General features: G+C 48.1%; 1 protein-coding gene across 1 annotated transcript in view; it reads right to left on the bottom strand.

Annotated features, from left to right (window-relative positions):
- The window catches only part of LOC139266043 (leucine-rich repeat-containing protein 34-like), a 100,237-nt gene that overhangs the window by 59,795 nt on the left and 27,825 nt on the right, over positions 1 to 12,617 (bottom strand). The gene's annotated exons all lie outside the window — the stretch shown is intronic.

Raw genomic sequence — 12,617 nt, 5'->3', positions numbered from 1 at the left:
AAATAGATGTAAATGGATACCACATATATCCCGAGACAACGGAAATCATCCACAGAACAATCACGGATACCCTCAAGAAGGGTATGAAGAGGCGGTATGGGAACCGCAAGGCAAACAGATACCGGAAATAAATGAGGAACAATTATGTTTGGTGCAAGGAATCCAGAATCAAAGATGACAGTATATCCAGCTGATGGAAGAAAGAGACAACTTACAGCGAGACACTAACGCAATGCTGGCTGATCAGCCCTGGTACTCAAAGCTGTGGGACATTGGACTTAATATTCAAATTCACCCATGGATAAGAATAATATCACATGTACTTGTAATAATACAGGGTCTGGTTCTGATGGTCATGATGGGATTAACATGTGCACGAATTAAACAGGCCAAACGATAAGTCAGGGCACGCACTATGATTAAGGCCATAAGGGATGAAAATTTAAGCAGTTCTACAGGAAGGACTTACCTTATATAACTCTGTGGGAAGGTTTCAGGAGGTCCCAAAGCTTGGGAGATGGCCACCCGGGTGAATGAACCTATCTGGAACTTGCCTACAGGGAGATAGTTATTGGGAAATATGGCCAGCTTGGCGTATAGCCAAGGGCCAAAAGGGGGGATATGTAAGAGAAAAATTTGGCATTAGGGGTACCAGTGGGACAATGGTTAAAGTGCTGGTTCCTGCACTGGCCCATAAGGAGGTAAAAGGCCTCTCTTCGGCCTTGTACCAAGGCTCCAGAAGTTATCAATTCAATAATATTCCGACAGGATACGATGTGAGAACCTAAACAGACATTGATAAGACCTTGCGAAGAGGCTCGAGGCAGACTCACAGATAACAAGGAGGATCAGGAAAGAGAATGCGCACGGCTAAACGCGATACTCCTGGAATAAGCACCAGGGTTATCATGGAACGATAAACGGGGGGGAATGAGAATGTGTAAAGAAGGGTTGCGAATGTGGTAGATGGATAGAGAATGTGGCAAAAGGATGGAGATAGGGAATCATGGGAAAATAGCTAAAGAAATGTCAAGATGCAGACAACTGCAGAATCAACAAAAAAAAAGGGGGTTACCAAGAGTTGAAGTTGAGGTTAGACACGGGTCATGAGAAAGACACAAGGCAGCACAAAGAAAGAAAGCAATCCTAGATAGAAGGGGAAAAAGTAATAGCTTTTACTGATAAGGAGGAAGGGAAACTAATTGGGTTCTTTACTGATAAGGGAAGACAGTGTAGCAAAGCTATAACTAACCTGACCCTGACACCAGCCCTAATTGGGAGACTTTCTTGCCTGCCATTGGACGTACTCGGGGGGGGGGGGGGGGGGGGAGGCAGAAAGGGATTGGATAGACCAAGTGCTAATCAAATGTGTTCTGTTTTGAAAATGTATAACTACTGTGCTTTTCGCGCTGTAAAGGGGCTTGTCCAGGGGAAGGTAAACAGGCTCTGATTGAGAGTGTCCCTTTGTCTTGACAAGTCCCGGCCGGAGAATCTTCAATAAAGGTCTTTTACAGAAAAGGCAAAGAGGTGTTCGCGTCAGTATATTCGCTGAAACAGATTGAGGGAAAAATAATCCGTATTAACACAGGCTATCTTAGATCTGGTACTGTGTAATGAGACAGGATTAAGAAACGATCTCCTTGCAAAGGCTCCTCTAGCAATGAGTGATCATAGCATGGTTGAATTTCAAATTCAGTTGGAGGGCGAGAATCTCAAACCAGTGTCCTAAGCTTAAATAAAGGAGACTACAAAGGTACGAGGGCAGAGTTGGCTAAAGTAGACTGGGAAAATAGATTAAAGTATGGGACGGCAGACATTAAAGGAGATATTTCATAACTCGCAACATAAATATAACCCAATGAGAAGGAAAGACTAAGAGAAGTGATAACCATCCGTGGCGAACCAAAGAAATAAAGGAAGGTATCAAATTGAAAACAAGGGCATACAATGTGGCCAAGACTAGTGGGAGGCCAGGAGATTGGGAAACTTTTAAAAGCCAGCAAAGAACGTCTAAAAAATAATGGAGAGGGGGAAGATAGATTATGAGAGTAAACTAGCACAAAATATAAAATAGATAGTAAGAGTTTCTACAGGTACATAAAAAGGAAAAGAGTGGCTAAAGTAAATATTGGTCCCATCTAGGATGAGACTAGGGAATTAAAAATGGAGAACAGGGAAATGGCAGAGAAGTTGAACAAATATTTCATATCAGTCTGGATAATCAAGGGGCTATAGGGAGAGAGGAACTTAATACAATCACTATCACTAATGAAGTAGTACTAGGTAAAATAACAGGACTACAGGTGGACAAGTTCCCTGGGCTTGATGGCTTATATCCTAGGGTCTTAAAAGAGGTGGCTGCAGAGATAATGGATACATTGGTTGTAATCTACCAAAATTCTCTGGACTCTGGGCCGGTCCTACGGATTCGAAAACCGCAAATGTAACGCCACTATTTAAAAAAGGAGGCAAGGAAAAAGCAGGAAACTATAGAGCAGCTAGCCTAACGTCTGTAGTTGGGAAAATGCTAGAGTCCATTATTAAAGAAGCAGTAGCGGGACATTTGGAAAAGCATAATTCAATCAGAGCCAGCATGGTTTTATGAAAGGGAAATCACGTTTGACAAATTTGCTGGAGTTCCTTGAGGATGTGACGAGCAGGGTGGATAAGAGGGAACCAGTGGATGTGGTGTATTTGGATTTCCAGAAGGCATTCGATAAGTTGTCACATAAAAGGTTACTGCACAAGATAAAATTTTTCGGGGTTGGGGATAATATATTAGCATGGATAGAGGATTGACTAACTAACAGAAAACAGAGAGTCAGGATCATTTTCTGGTTGGCAAACAGTGACTAGTGGGGTGCCTTCAGCGATTGGTCCTCAATTATTTACAATCTATATTAATAACTTGGATGAAGGGACCAAGTGTAATGTAGCCAAGTTTGCTGATGATACAAAGATGGGTGGGAAAGCAATTGTGATGAGGACACAATATGCAGGGCGATAAAGACAGGCTCAATGAGTGGGCAAAAATCTGGCAGATGGAGTATAATGTGGGATAATGTGAGGTTATCCACTTTGGCAGAAAAAATAGAAAAGCAAATTACAATTGCAAAATGCTGCAGTACAGAGGGACCTGGGAGTCCTTGTGCATGAAACACAAAAAGTTAGTATGCAGATACAGCAAGTAATCAGGAAGGAAAATGGAATGTTGGTCTTTATTGCAAGTTGGGTAGAGTTTTATCGCAGAGAAGTCCTGCTACAACTGTACAGGGTATTGGTGAGGCCACACCTAGAGTACTGCGTGCAGTTTTGATCTCCGTATTTAAGGAATGATATACTTGTATTGGAGGCTGTTCAGAGAAGGTTCACTAGATTGATTCCGGAGCTGAAGGGTTGACTTATGAAGATAGGTTGAGCCTATACACATTGATGTTCAGAAGAATAAGAGGTGATCGTATCGAAACATATAAGATAATGAGGGGGCTCGACAAGGTGGATGCAGAGGGGATATTTCCACTCATAGGGGAAACTAAAACTAGGGGGCATAGTCTCAAAATAAGGGGCCGCCCATTTAAAACTGAGATGAGGAGGAATTTCTTCTCTCAGAGGGTTGTAAATCTGTGGAATTCTCTGCCCCAGAGAGCTGAAAAGGCTGGGTCACTGAATATATTTAAGGCGGAGATAGACAGTATTATGTTCAGAATAACTCCACGAGACTGTGTTGTAAGCTCAAACCATTGGTCTCTTTAATGTAACTCCAAAGTGCCGAAGCAGCATGGTGTATTGCCTTTTATACCTGCTTGCCCAGGGTGCACAGGTGACCCTTAGGTCTCCCACAAGTGTGCCCCCTGGTGGCAAGTCTTACACATTGGTGAGGTTTACATACATAACATCACTCCCCGCCCCCCCCCCTCCCAAAGTCTAATGTACAAGTTATTTACAAGTTGAGGCGATCCGGGGCTCTGCGTTCCCGGGTTGATCGCCTGAATTGAAGTCCTGGCATGGGTGAGTTGGTCGGATCAGTGCTGCACTGTGATGTGGCTGGTCTGATCGGCCTGTCGGGCATGGTGGGTTCATCCTCATGGTTGACAGCGAGGTCGATTGCTGGTTGGGTGTGTGTTGGTGGATCATAGATGGTAAAGTCTTCTTCAAACTGTTCTTGGTTGTCAGTGAATCGCAGTTTGCACTGATCCAAGTGCTTTCTGCACGTTTGCCCATTCAACAGTTTAACAAACACTCTATTCCCCTCCTTGGCTAAAACAGTGCCAGCAATCCATTTGGGACCATGACCGTAATTGAGAACAAACACAGGGTCATTAACCTCAATGTCACGCGATATAGCTGCACGATCGTGGTACACGTGCAGCCGGGTTTCTACGTGATCATTGAGATCCAGGTGGACTAAGGAGAGCCTGGTTTTGAATGCTCTCTTCATTAATAATTCTGCAGAGAGAACCCCGGTGAGCGAATGGGGGTACGCCCAGTAGCTGAGCAGGACCCGAGATAACCGTGTCTGCAAGGAGACGTCTGTCATGTATCTCACACTACTGTATATAACTGTATCTTACCATGCTATACATGACTGTAACTAGATATGACCTGTAACTACAAGCATACTTTACCACCAGGGGTGCACTTGCAGGAGACACTGCATACCTGTTCCACACAGGTATATAAAGGCAGGTCTCAGGCAAGTGTGGCAATCGAGAGCTGTGAAATAAGGGTGCAGGCCCAGAGTGACCTTGACTTCAGCATGTGTCTCATGTAAGTCTGTACTGCAGGGTCAGGACTTTACAGTGGCGACGAGTTACGGGATCACAGAATCCACAGGATGGCTACCAACGGCTCAGATGAGAAATACAATGCTGGAGACAATTGGGAGGACTTTATAGAAAGGCTCCAGCAAAGTTTTGTAACCAAAGACTGGTTGGGCGACGATAAAGCAGACAAGAGAAGAGCCCATCTCTTGACCAGCTGTGGCTCGAAAACATACGCTTTAATGAAGGACTTGCTGGCACCCGAGAAACCAGCAAGCAAGTCGTTTGAGGAGTTGAGCATACTGGTGAGAGACCACCTGAAGCCAGCGAGCAGCTTACACATGGCCAGACACAGGTTCTACAACTACAGACGCCGTGTGGACCAGAGCATACCCGACTTTGTGGCAGATTCGGAGGCTGGCTAGTTTATGTGAGTTCCACGATGAACTAAGGAGAGAAGTACTGAGTGACTTTTTTATTGAAGGAATAGGCCACGCAGGCATATTCCGAAAGCTTATAGAGACCAAGAACTTGACCCTAGAGGCAGCAGCACTGGTCGCACAGACATTCTTGGCAGGAGAAGAAGAAACGAGGTTGATCTATACTGCGGGTACGACAACTAACGAAACATCGGAACAAGGGGTTCACAGCGTGAAACAAGCCACTACCCCCACACACAAACAAAGGCAGGAGAGCAGGCCTTCAACAGCAGGCAGTGGTGCCAGAAGCCACCAAGAGCCACATGAACGGCCGTTCACACCTCATCAACCCACAATGCGAGCAATCAACTACAGACTGAGAAGCTCAAGAGAGACCAGCCAGACGCAGCTCATCCTTCGGAAATAATGGAAGCGGTCTGTGCTGGAGATGTGGGGGAAGGCACTCAACAAGGGGGTGTTGATTTCAGCATGCTGTTTGCAGAAACTGCAACTATACAGGGCATCAGGCTCGCATGTGCAGAAAAACAGCAGCTCGGCTGGTATACGAATCGGAAGGGTCGAAAACGGACCAGAAGACGGTGGGGACAGTGCCCGGGACACCGAGGTACAGCGGGTCAACACGATCAATGTCCACTATTCTTACAACAAGACGCCTCCAATAATGATGAGGGTCCTACTCAACGGGATACTCAACGGGATTCCCGTCAACATGGAACTGGACAATCTCTCATGAGCGTCCAACAATTTGAACAGCTGTGGCCACACAAAAGCAACAGACCAAAACTCATAAGGATCGACATCAAACTAAGGACCTATACCAAAGAAATCGTCCCAGTCCTTGGCAGCGCCATGCTCCCAGTCACACACAAAGGGACGGTGAACCGACTTCCCCTGTGGATTGTTCCCGGAGATCTCCCAGCACTGTTGGGGAGAAGCTGGCTGGCAAAACTAAATTGGAAATGGGATGATGTTCACGCCATGTCATCAGAGGAACGGACCTCCTGCTCAACAGTTCAAAGTCGTTTTGAACATCTCTTTCAGCCAGGTATGGGCACCTTCAAAAGGGCTAAAGTTAAAATCTACATCACACAGGATGCCAGACCGGTCCATCACAAGGCTAGAGCTGTGTCCTATGTGATGAGGGAAAAGACTGAACACGAATTGGACCGGCTTCTGCAGGAAGGCATTATCTCACCCGTGGAATTTAGCGACTGGGCAAGTCCCATTGTCCCCGTCATGAAGCCTGATGGATCCGTACGAATCTGTGGGGATTAGAAGTCTACCATAAACAGAGTCTCCCTACAGGACCAATACCCGCTGCCCAGAGTGGAGGACCTATTTGCCACATTGGCTGGAGGAAAACTTTTCTCGAAACTAGATCTCACATCTGCGTATATGACGCAAGAACTGACAGAGTCTAAGCTACTCCCCACCATCAACACACATCGAGGCCTTTTTATGTACAATCGATGCCCATTTGGCATCAGGTCGGCAGCTGCTATATTCCAGCGCAACATGGAGAGTCTGCTCAAGTCCATCCCGGGGACGGTTGTGTTTCAAGATGACATACTCATCACGGGCAGGGACACCGACTCCCACTCCCATCTCCGTAATTTGGAGGAAGTACTAAGTCGATTGGATCGGGTAGGCCTAAGAGTTAAGAAATCCAAGTGTCTGTTTCTCGCGCCTGAGATTGAATTTTTGGGCAGAAGGATTGCCGCTGATGGAATCCGCCCAACAGAATCCAAAACAGAAGCAATTCGCCTGGCACCCAGGCCCCGAAATGTCTCAGAACTGCGCGCCTTTCTCGGGCTACTCAATTACTTTGGGAACTTTATGCAGAACTTGAGTATGCTGCTGGAGCCTCTCCATGTGCTACTCAGAAAGGGGTGCGATTGGTTTTTGGGGGACGCCCAAGAACGCGCCTTCAATAAGGCACACAACCTTCTATGTTCCAACAGTGTTTTAGCCTTTTTTGACCCAGATAAAAAGCTAGTTCTTACATGTGATGCGTCAGCGTACGGGGTCGGGTGCATTTTACAGAATGTCAATGATGCGGGTAAATTACAACCCATTGCTAATGCCTCCAGGTCACTTTCGCGGGCGGACCGCGGGTATGGTATGGTTGAGAAGGAGGCGCTCACGTGCGTGTACGGTGTCAAAAAGATGCACCAACACCTTTTCGGGGCCAAGTTTGCATTAGAGACCGACCACAAACCCCTCACGTCCCTGCTATCCGAGAGCAAGGCAATAAACGCCAACGCCTTGGCGCGCATTCAGCGGTGGGCACTCATGCTGGCGTCTTACGACTACACAATAAGGCACAGACCAGGCACAGACAACTATGCCGACGCGCTTAGCAGGCTACCCCTGGCGACCACGGAAGGGTCCAACGAACAGGACTGTGAGATGGTCATGGCAATCAATGCCTTTGAATCCACAGGTTCGCCCATGACGGCTCGCCAAATTAGAGCCTGGACGACCAGCGACCCCACGTTATCCTTAATCAAAAGATGTGTTTTAACTGGTGACTGGGCAGAGGCTCGTGATGCCTGCCCCGAGGAGATCAAACCTTTCCATAGGCGCATGCATGAACTATCATTACAGGCAGACTGCCTGATGTGGGCAGCCGAGTAGTTATGCCCTTGCGAGGCAGAGAGGCGTTTGTCCGGGAGCTCCACCGCGAGCACCCAGGGATCGTCCTTATGAAGGCCATAGCCAGATCCCACGCCTGGTGGCCTGGCATTGATGCGGAATTGGAGCTCTGCATCCGACGGTGCACCATTTGTGCCCAACTCAGTAATGCCCCCAGGGAGGCCCCCCTAAGCCCCTGGCCCTGGCCCACCAAACCGTGGTCGCGGGTGCATGTAGACTATGTGGGCCCATTCATGGCCAAAATTTTCCTCATAGTTGTCGATGCATTTTCAAAGTGGATCGAGTGCACCATTTTAAACTCGAGCACCACCTCCACCGCTGTGGAGAGCCTTAGAACCATGTTTGCAACGCACGGAATTCCTGACATATTGGTCAGTGATAATGGTCCGTGCTTCACCGGCGCAGAATTTCAAGATTTTATAGTTGACCACGGCATAAATCACATTACGACGGCACCGTTCAAGCCGGCCTCCAATGGCCAGGCGGAGCGAGCAGTGCAGATCATTAAACAAGGCATGCTCAGAATCTAAGGTCCCACGCTGCAAAGCCGCCTGTCGCGACTGCTGCTGGCATACAGATCTCGTCCGCATTCGTTGACTGGGGTTCCCCCTGCGCAACTATTGATGAAATGGACCTTAAAGACTAGGCTCTCGTTAATCCTCCCAGACATGCATGAAATTGTTGAGGCAAAGTGCCATAAGCTAACTGAGCACCATGACCGAAATTCGAGGGAGAGGTGGAATGAGATAGGGGACAAAGTGTTTGTGCTAAACTATGGCAGGGGTCCCAAATGGCTTGCAGGGACAGTAACAGACAAGGAAGGAAACAGGCTACTGGTGGTACAAATGGACAATGGCCAAACCTGCCGGAGGCATGTAGACCAAGTAAAAAGTAGATTCACCAACAACCCTGCAGAACCAGAGGCAAACTACAACGTGAAACTCACACCACACCTGGTGGACAGACAGAGGGAACAACCTGAGGAAAGGGCAGACTCAACAGACAGCCCAGGCGAGATACCAGCAATCATACTGAACGAAACAGACAGCCCAGGCGAGATACCAGCAATCACACCGAAAGAAAAACAGGCACCAAGGCAAACAACTGAACCACAACTAAGACGCTCCACGCGAGAGCGTAGACCACCTGAGAGACTGAACCTATAAAGACAATAAGACCTTGGGGGAGGGTGATGTCATGTATCTCACATTACTGTATATAACTATCTTACCATGCTATACATGACTGTAACTAGATATGACCTGTAACTACAAGCATACTTTACCACCAGGGGTACACTTGCAGGAGACACTGCATACCTGTTCCACACAGGTATATTAAAGGCAGGTCTCAGGCAAGTGTGGCACTCGAGAGCAGTGAAATAAAAGGTGCAGGTCCAGAGTGACCTTGACTTCAGCATGTGCCTCGTGTAAGTCTGTACTGCAGGGTCAGGACTTTACACCGTCCGTTACACATTTAAAGCTCTGCTTGATGGTTTGGACTGCCCGTCCGCTTGACCATTGGATGCGGGCTTAAATGGGGCAGACCTGACATGCTTAATGCCATTGCGGGTCATGAACTCGTTGAATTCCGAGCTGGTGAAGCACGGTCCATTGTCACTAACAAGGACGTCGGGCAAACCGTGGGTGCCGAACATGGCCCGGAGGCTTTCAATGGTGGCAGTGGACGTACATGATGACATTATTATACATTCAATCCATTTAGAGTAGGCATCCACTGCTACTAGAAACATCTTTCCTAGAAAAGGGCCAGCAAAATCTACTTGGGCCCTGGACCACGGTTTGGAGGGCCATGACCACAGGCTCAGTGGGGCCTCCCTGGGTGCGTGAGCAAGTGTTGCATTGGTGTACACATGACTCCAATTCAGAGTAAATGCCGGGCCACCAAACGTGCGACCTGGCGATAGTCTTCATCATGACTATGCCTGTGTCGGTCGCGTATAAACATTTCCCTGCCTTTTTTTGGCAAACCCACGCGATTCCCCCATAGGAGACAATCCGATTGGATGGACAATTCATCCTTATGTCGGTGGAACGGCTTAATTTCATCTTGCATTTCCCCGGGAACCGCCGACCAGTTCCTATTAAGGATGCAGCTTTTTACTCGTGATAGCACAGGATCTTGGCTAGTCCAGGTCCTGATCTGGCGAGCAGTGACGGGTGACCCCTCACTCTCAAAAGCATCCATTACCAGAAACAAGTCTGTGGGTTGCGCCATTTCCACCCCGGTGGTGGGCAATGGTAGCCGACTGAGGGCGTCAGCGCAGTTCTCAATGCTTGGTGTGTGGAGGATTACATAGTCATTTGCAGACAATGTCACTGCCCATCTTTGGATGCGGGACGAAGCATTGGTGTTGATACCTTTGCTTTCTGAGAGCAGTGAAGTAAGCGGTTTGTGATCGGTTTTGAGCTCGAACTGGAGACCAAATAGGTATTGGTGCATTTTCTTAACCCCGTATACACATGCTAACGCTTCTTTCTCAACCATACTGTAGGCTCTGTCAGCCTTGGATAAGCTTCTGGATGCATATGCAACTGGTTGCAATTTGCCTGACACATTGGTTTGCTGTAACACACATCCGACCCCGTACGACGACGCATCACAAGCTAGTACTAAACGTTTACATGGGTCATACAATACAAGTAACTTGTTAGAGCATAGCAGGCTTCTGGCCTTATTAAAGGCTGTCTCTTGAGATTTACCCCAAACCCAGTCATCACCCTTGCATAGCAATAAATGCAAGGGTTCCAGCAAAGTGCTCAACCCAGTTGAAAGTTACCAAAATTGTTGAGGAGTCCCAGGAACGAACACAGCTCCGTCACATTCTGTGGTCTGGGTGCATTCTTGATGGCCTCCGTCTTGGAGTCCGTGGCTCTGATGCCGTCCACCGCAATCTTTCTCCCCAGAAATTCGAACTCTGGCGCCAGGAAAACACACTTGGAGCTTTTCAGCCTGAGTCCCACTCTGTCCAGTCGCTTTAGAACCTCTTCCAGGTAGAGCAAGTATTCAGTGATGTTGCGACCAGTGATCAAGATGTCATCTTGGAACACCACGGTGCACGGAACCGATTTCAGCAGACTCTCCATGTTCCTCTGGAAGGTGGCAGCAGCCGAGCGAATCCCAAAAGGGCATCTGTGGTATATGAACAGTCCTCTGTGCGTGTTGATGCACATCAATTTCTTTGATGGTTCAGCCAGCTCCTGTGTCATGTAAGCAGAAGTTAGATCTAGCTTGGTGAACGACTTTCCCCCCTGCTAGCGTTGCGAATAGGTCCTCCGCTTTAGGTAGTGGGTACTGGTCCTGTAACAAGACTCGGTTGATCGTTACCTTGTAGTCCCCACAGATTCTGACCGTCCCATCGCTCTTTAGCACCGACACGATTGGACTGGCCTATTCGTTGAACTCGATTGGCGATATGATTCCCTCTCATTGAAGTCTGTCCAGCTCGATCTCGACTTTCTATCACATCATATATGGGACTGCTTGGGCCTTGTGATGAATGGGCCGTGCCCCAGGAACTAGATGGATCTGCACCTTGGCGCCTGTGAAGTTGCCAATGCCTGGCTTAAATGACTCCGGGAATTTGTTTAGCACCTGGGCGCATGAGGCTCATCCACCGAAGAGAGCTTTGATGTCATCCCAGATCCATCAGATCTGTCCTAACCAGCTTCTGCCGAACAGCGTTGGGCTATCGCCTGGTACAATCCATAGTGGTAAATCATGCACAGCTCCATCGTATGATACTTTCACTGCCGCACTGCCGATAACAGGTTTGAGTTCTTTGGTGTAAGTGCGCAGCGTTGTGTGAATCGGGCTCAGTTTTAGCCTCTGTGCCTTGTTGCCTCACAGTTTCTCAAAAACCTTCTGGCTCATGACTGATGGACATGGAGGCGAGTCAAATTCCATGGAGACTGGAATGCCGTTTAACTTTTAACATTATCGGAGGGCTTTTGGTGGTGAAGATGTGTATCCCATACACTTCCTCTTCATCCTCAGGTTGAGTTGCCTCTCCTGCTTGTTCAGCGTGATCCGCGCTGGATCGGTTGTCCTCTCCTGACTCTGCCATGTGGTGAGTCAGAGGTCGTCTGCACATTTGCTGGAGGTGCCCCATTGTTCCACAGCCCTTGCACACATAGTGCTTGAATTGACATTGATGGGCTCTATGACTGCCCCTGCAGTGCCGACATGGTGTTAATGGATACGCATTCACACCCCACAGCAGCCTCTGAGTCACCCTAGGCCTGGCCTCTGCGGTCGTGTAGGACTGCCATGTACAGTTCTGCCTGCTGAAAGCATTATTTTATGTCCAGTACTTGTCGGTGAGCTTCGATGCTGTGAAGATATCTGTTTCGTGTTGTCGCTCGTGGATATGAAAGCTTGGACTATCGTGATGGCCTTGCTCAGATCTAGGGATTCGGCAGACAGCAGTTTGCGAAGAATGAAAAAGTCCCGCAACATTTCCCCCAAAGATCCGGCAAATTCGCACTGTCCCGCAAGGCACCTTAGGTTGGCAACAAAGCTCGTCACGTTCTGGCCCTCGGAGCGATGGTGCGTGTAAAAGTGATACCTGGCCATTAGGATGCTCTCCTTCGGCTTGAGGTGTTCCCGAACCAGCGTGCACAGCTCTGTGCAAGTCTTGTCCTTTGGTTTGACCAGTGCCAGCAGATTTTTGAGGAGGCCATATATCGAAGACCCACATATGGTGAGGAGAATCACCCTGAGCTTGACCGCCATCTCAGCC

The sequence above is a fragment of the Pristiophorus japonicus genome, chromosome 6 (assembly GCF_044704955.1).
Source record: "Pristiophorus japonicus isolate sPriJap1 chromosome 6, sPriJap1.hap1, whole genome shotgun sequence".
In the NCBI taxonomy this organism is placed as follows: domain Eukaryota; kingdom Metazoa; phylum Chordata; class Chondrichthyes; family Pristiophoridae; genus Pristiophorus; species Pristiophorus japonicus.
This window is presented reverse-complemented; position numbering and strand designations above follow the sequence as displayed.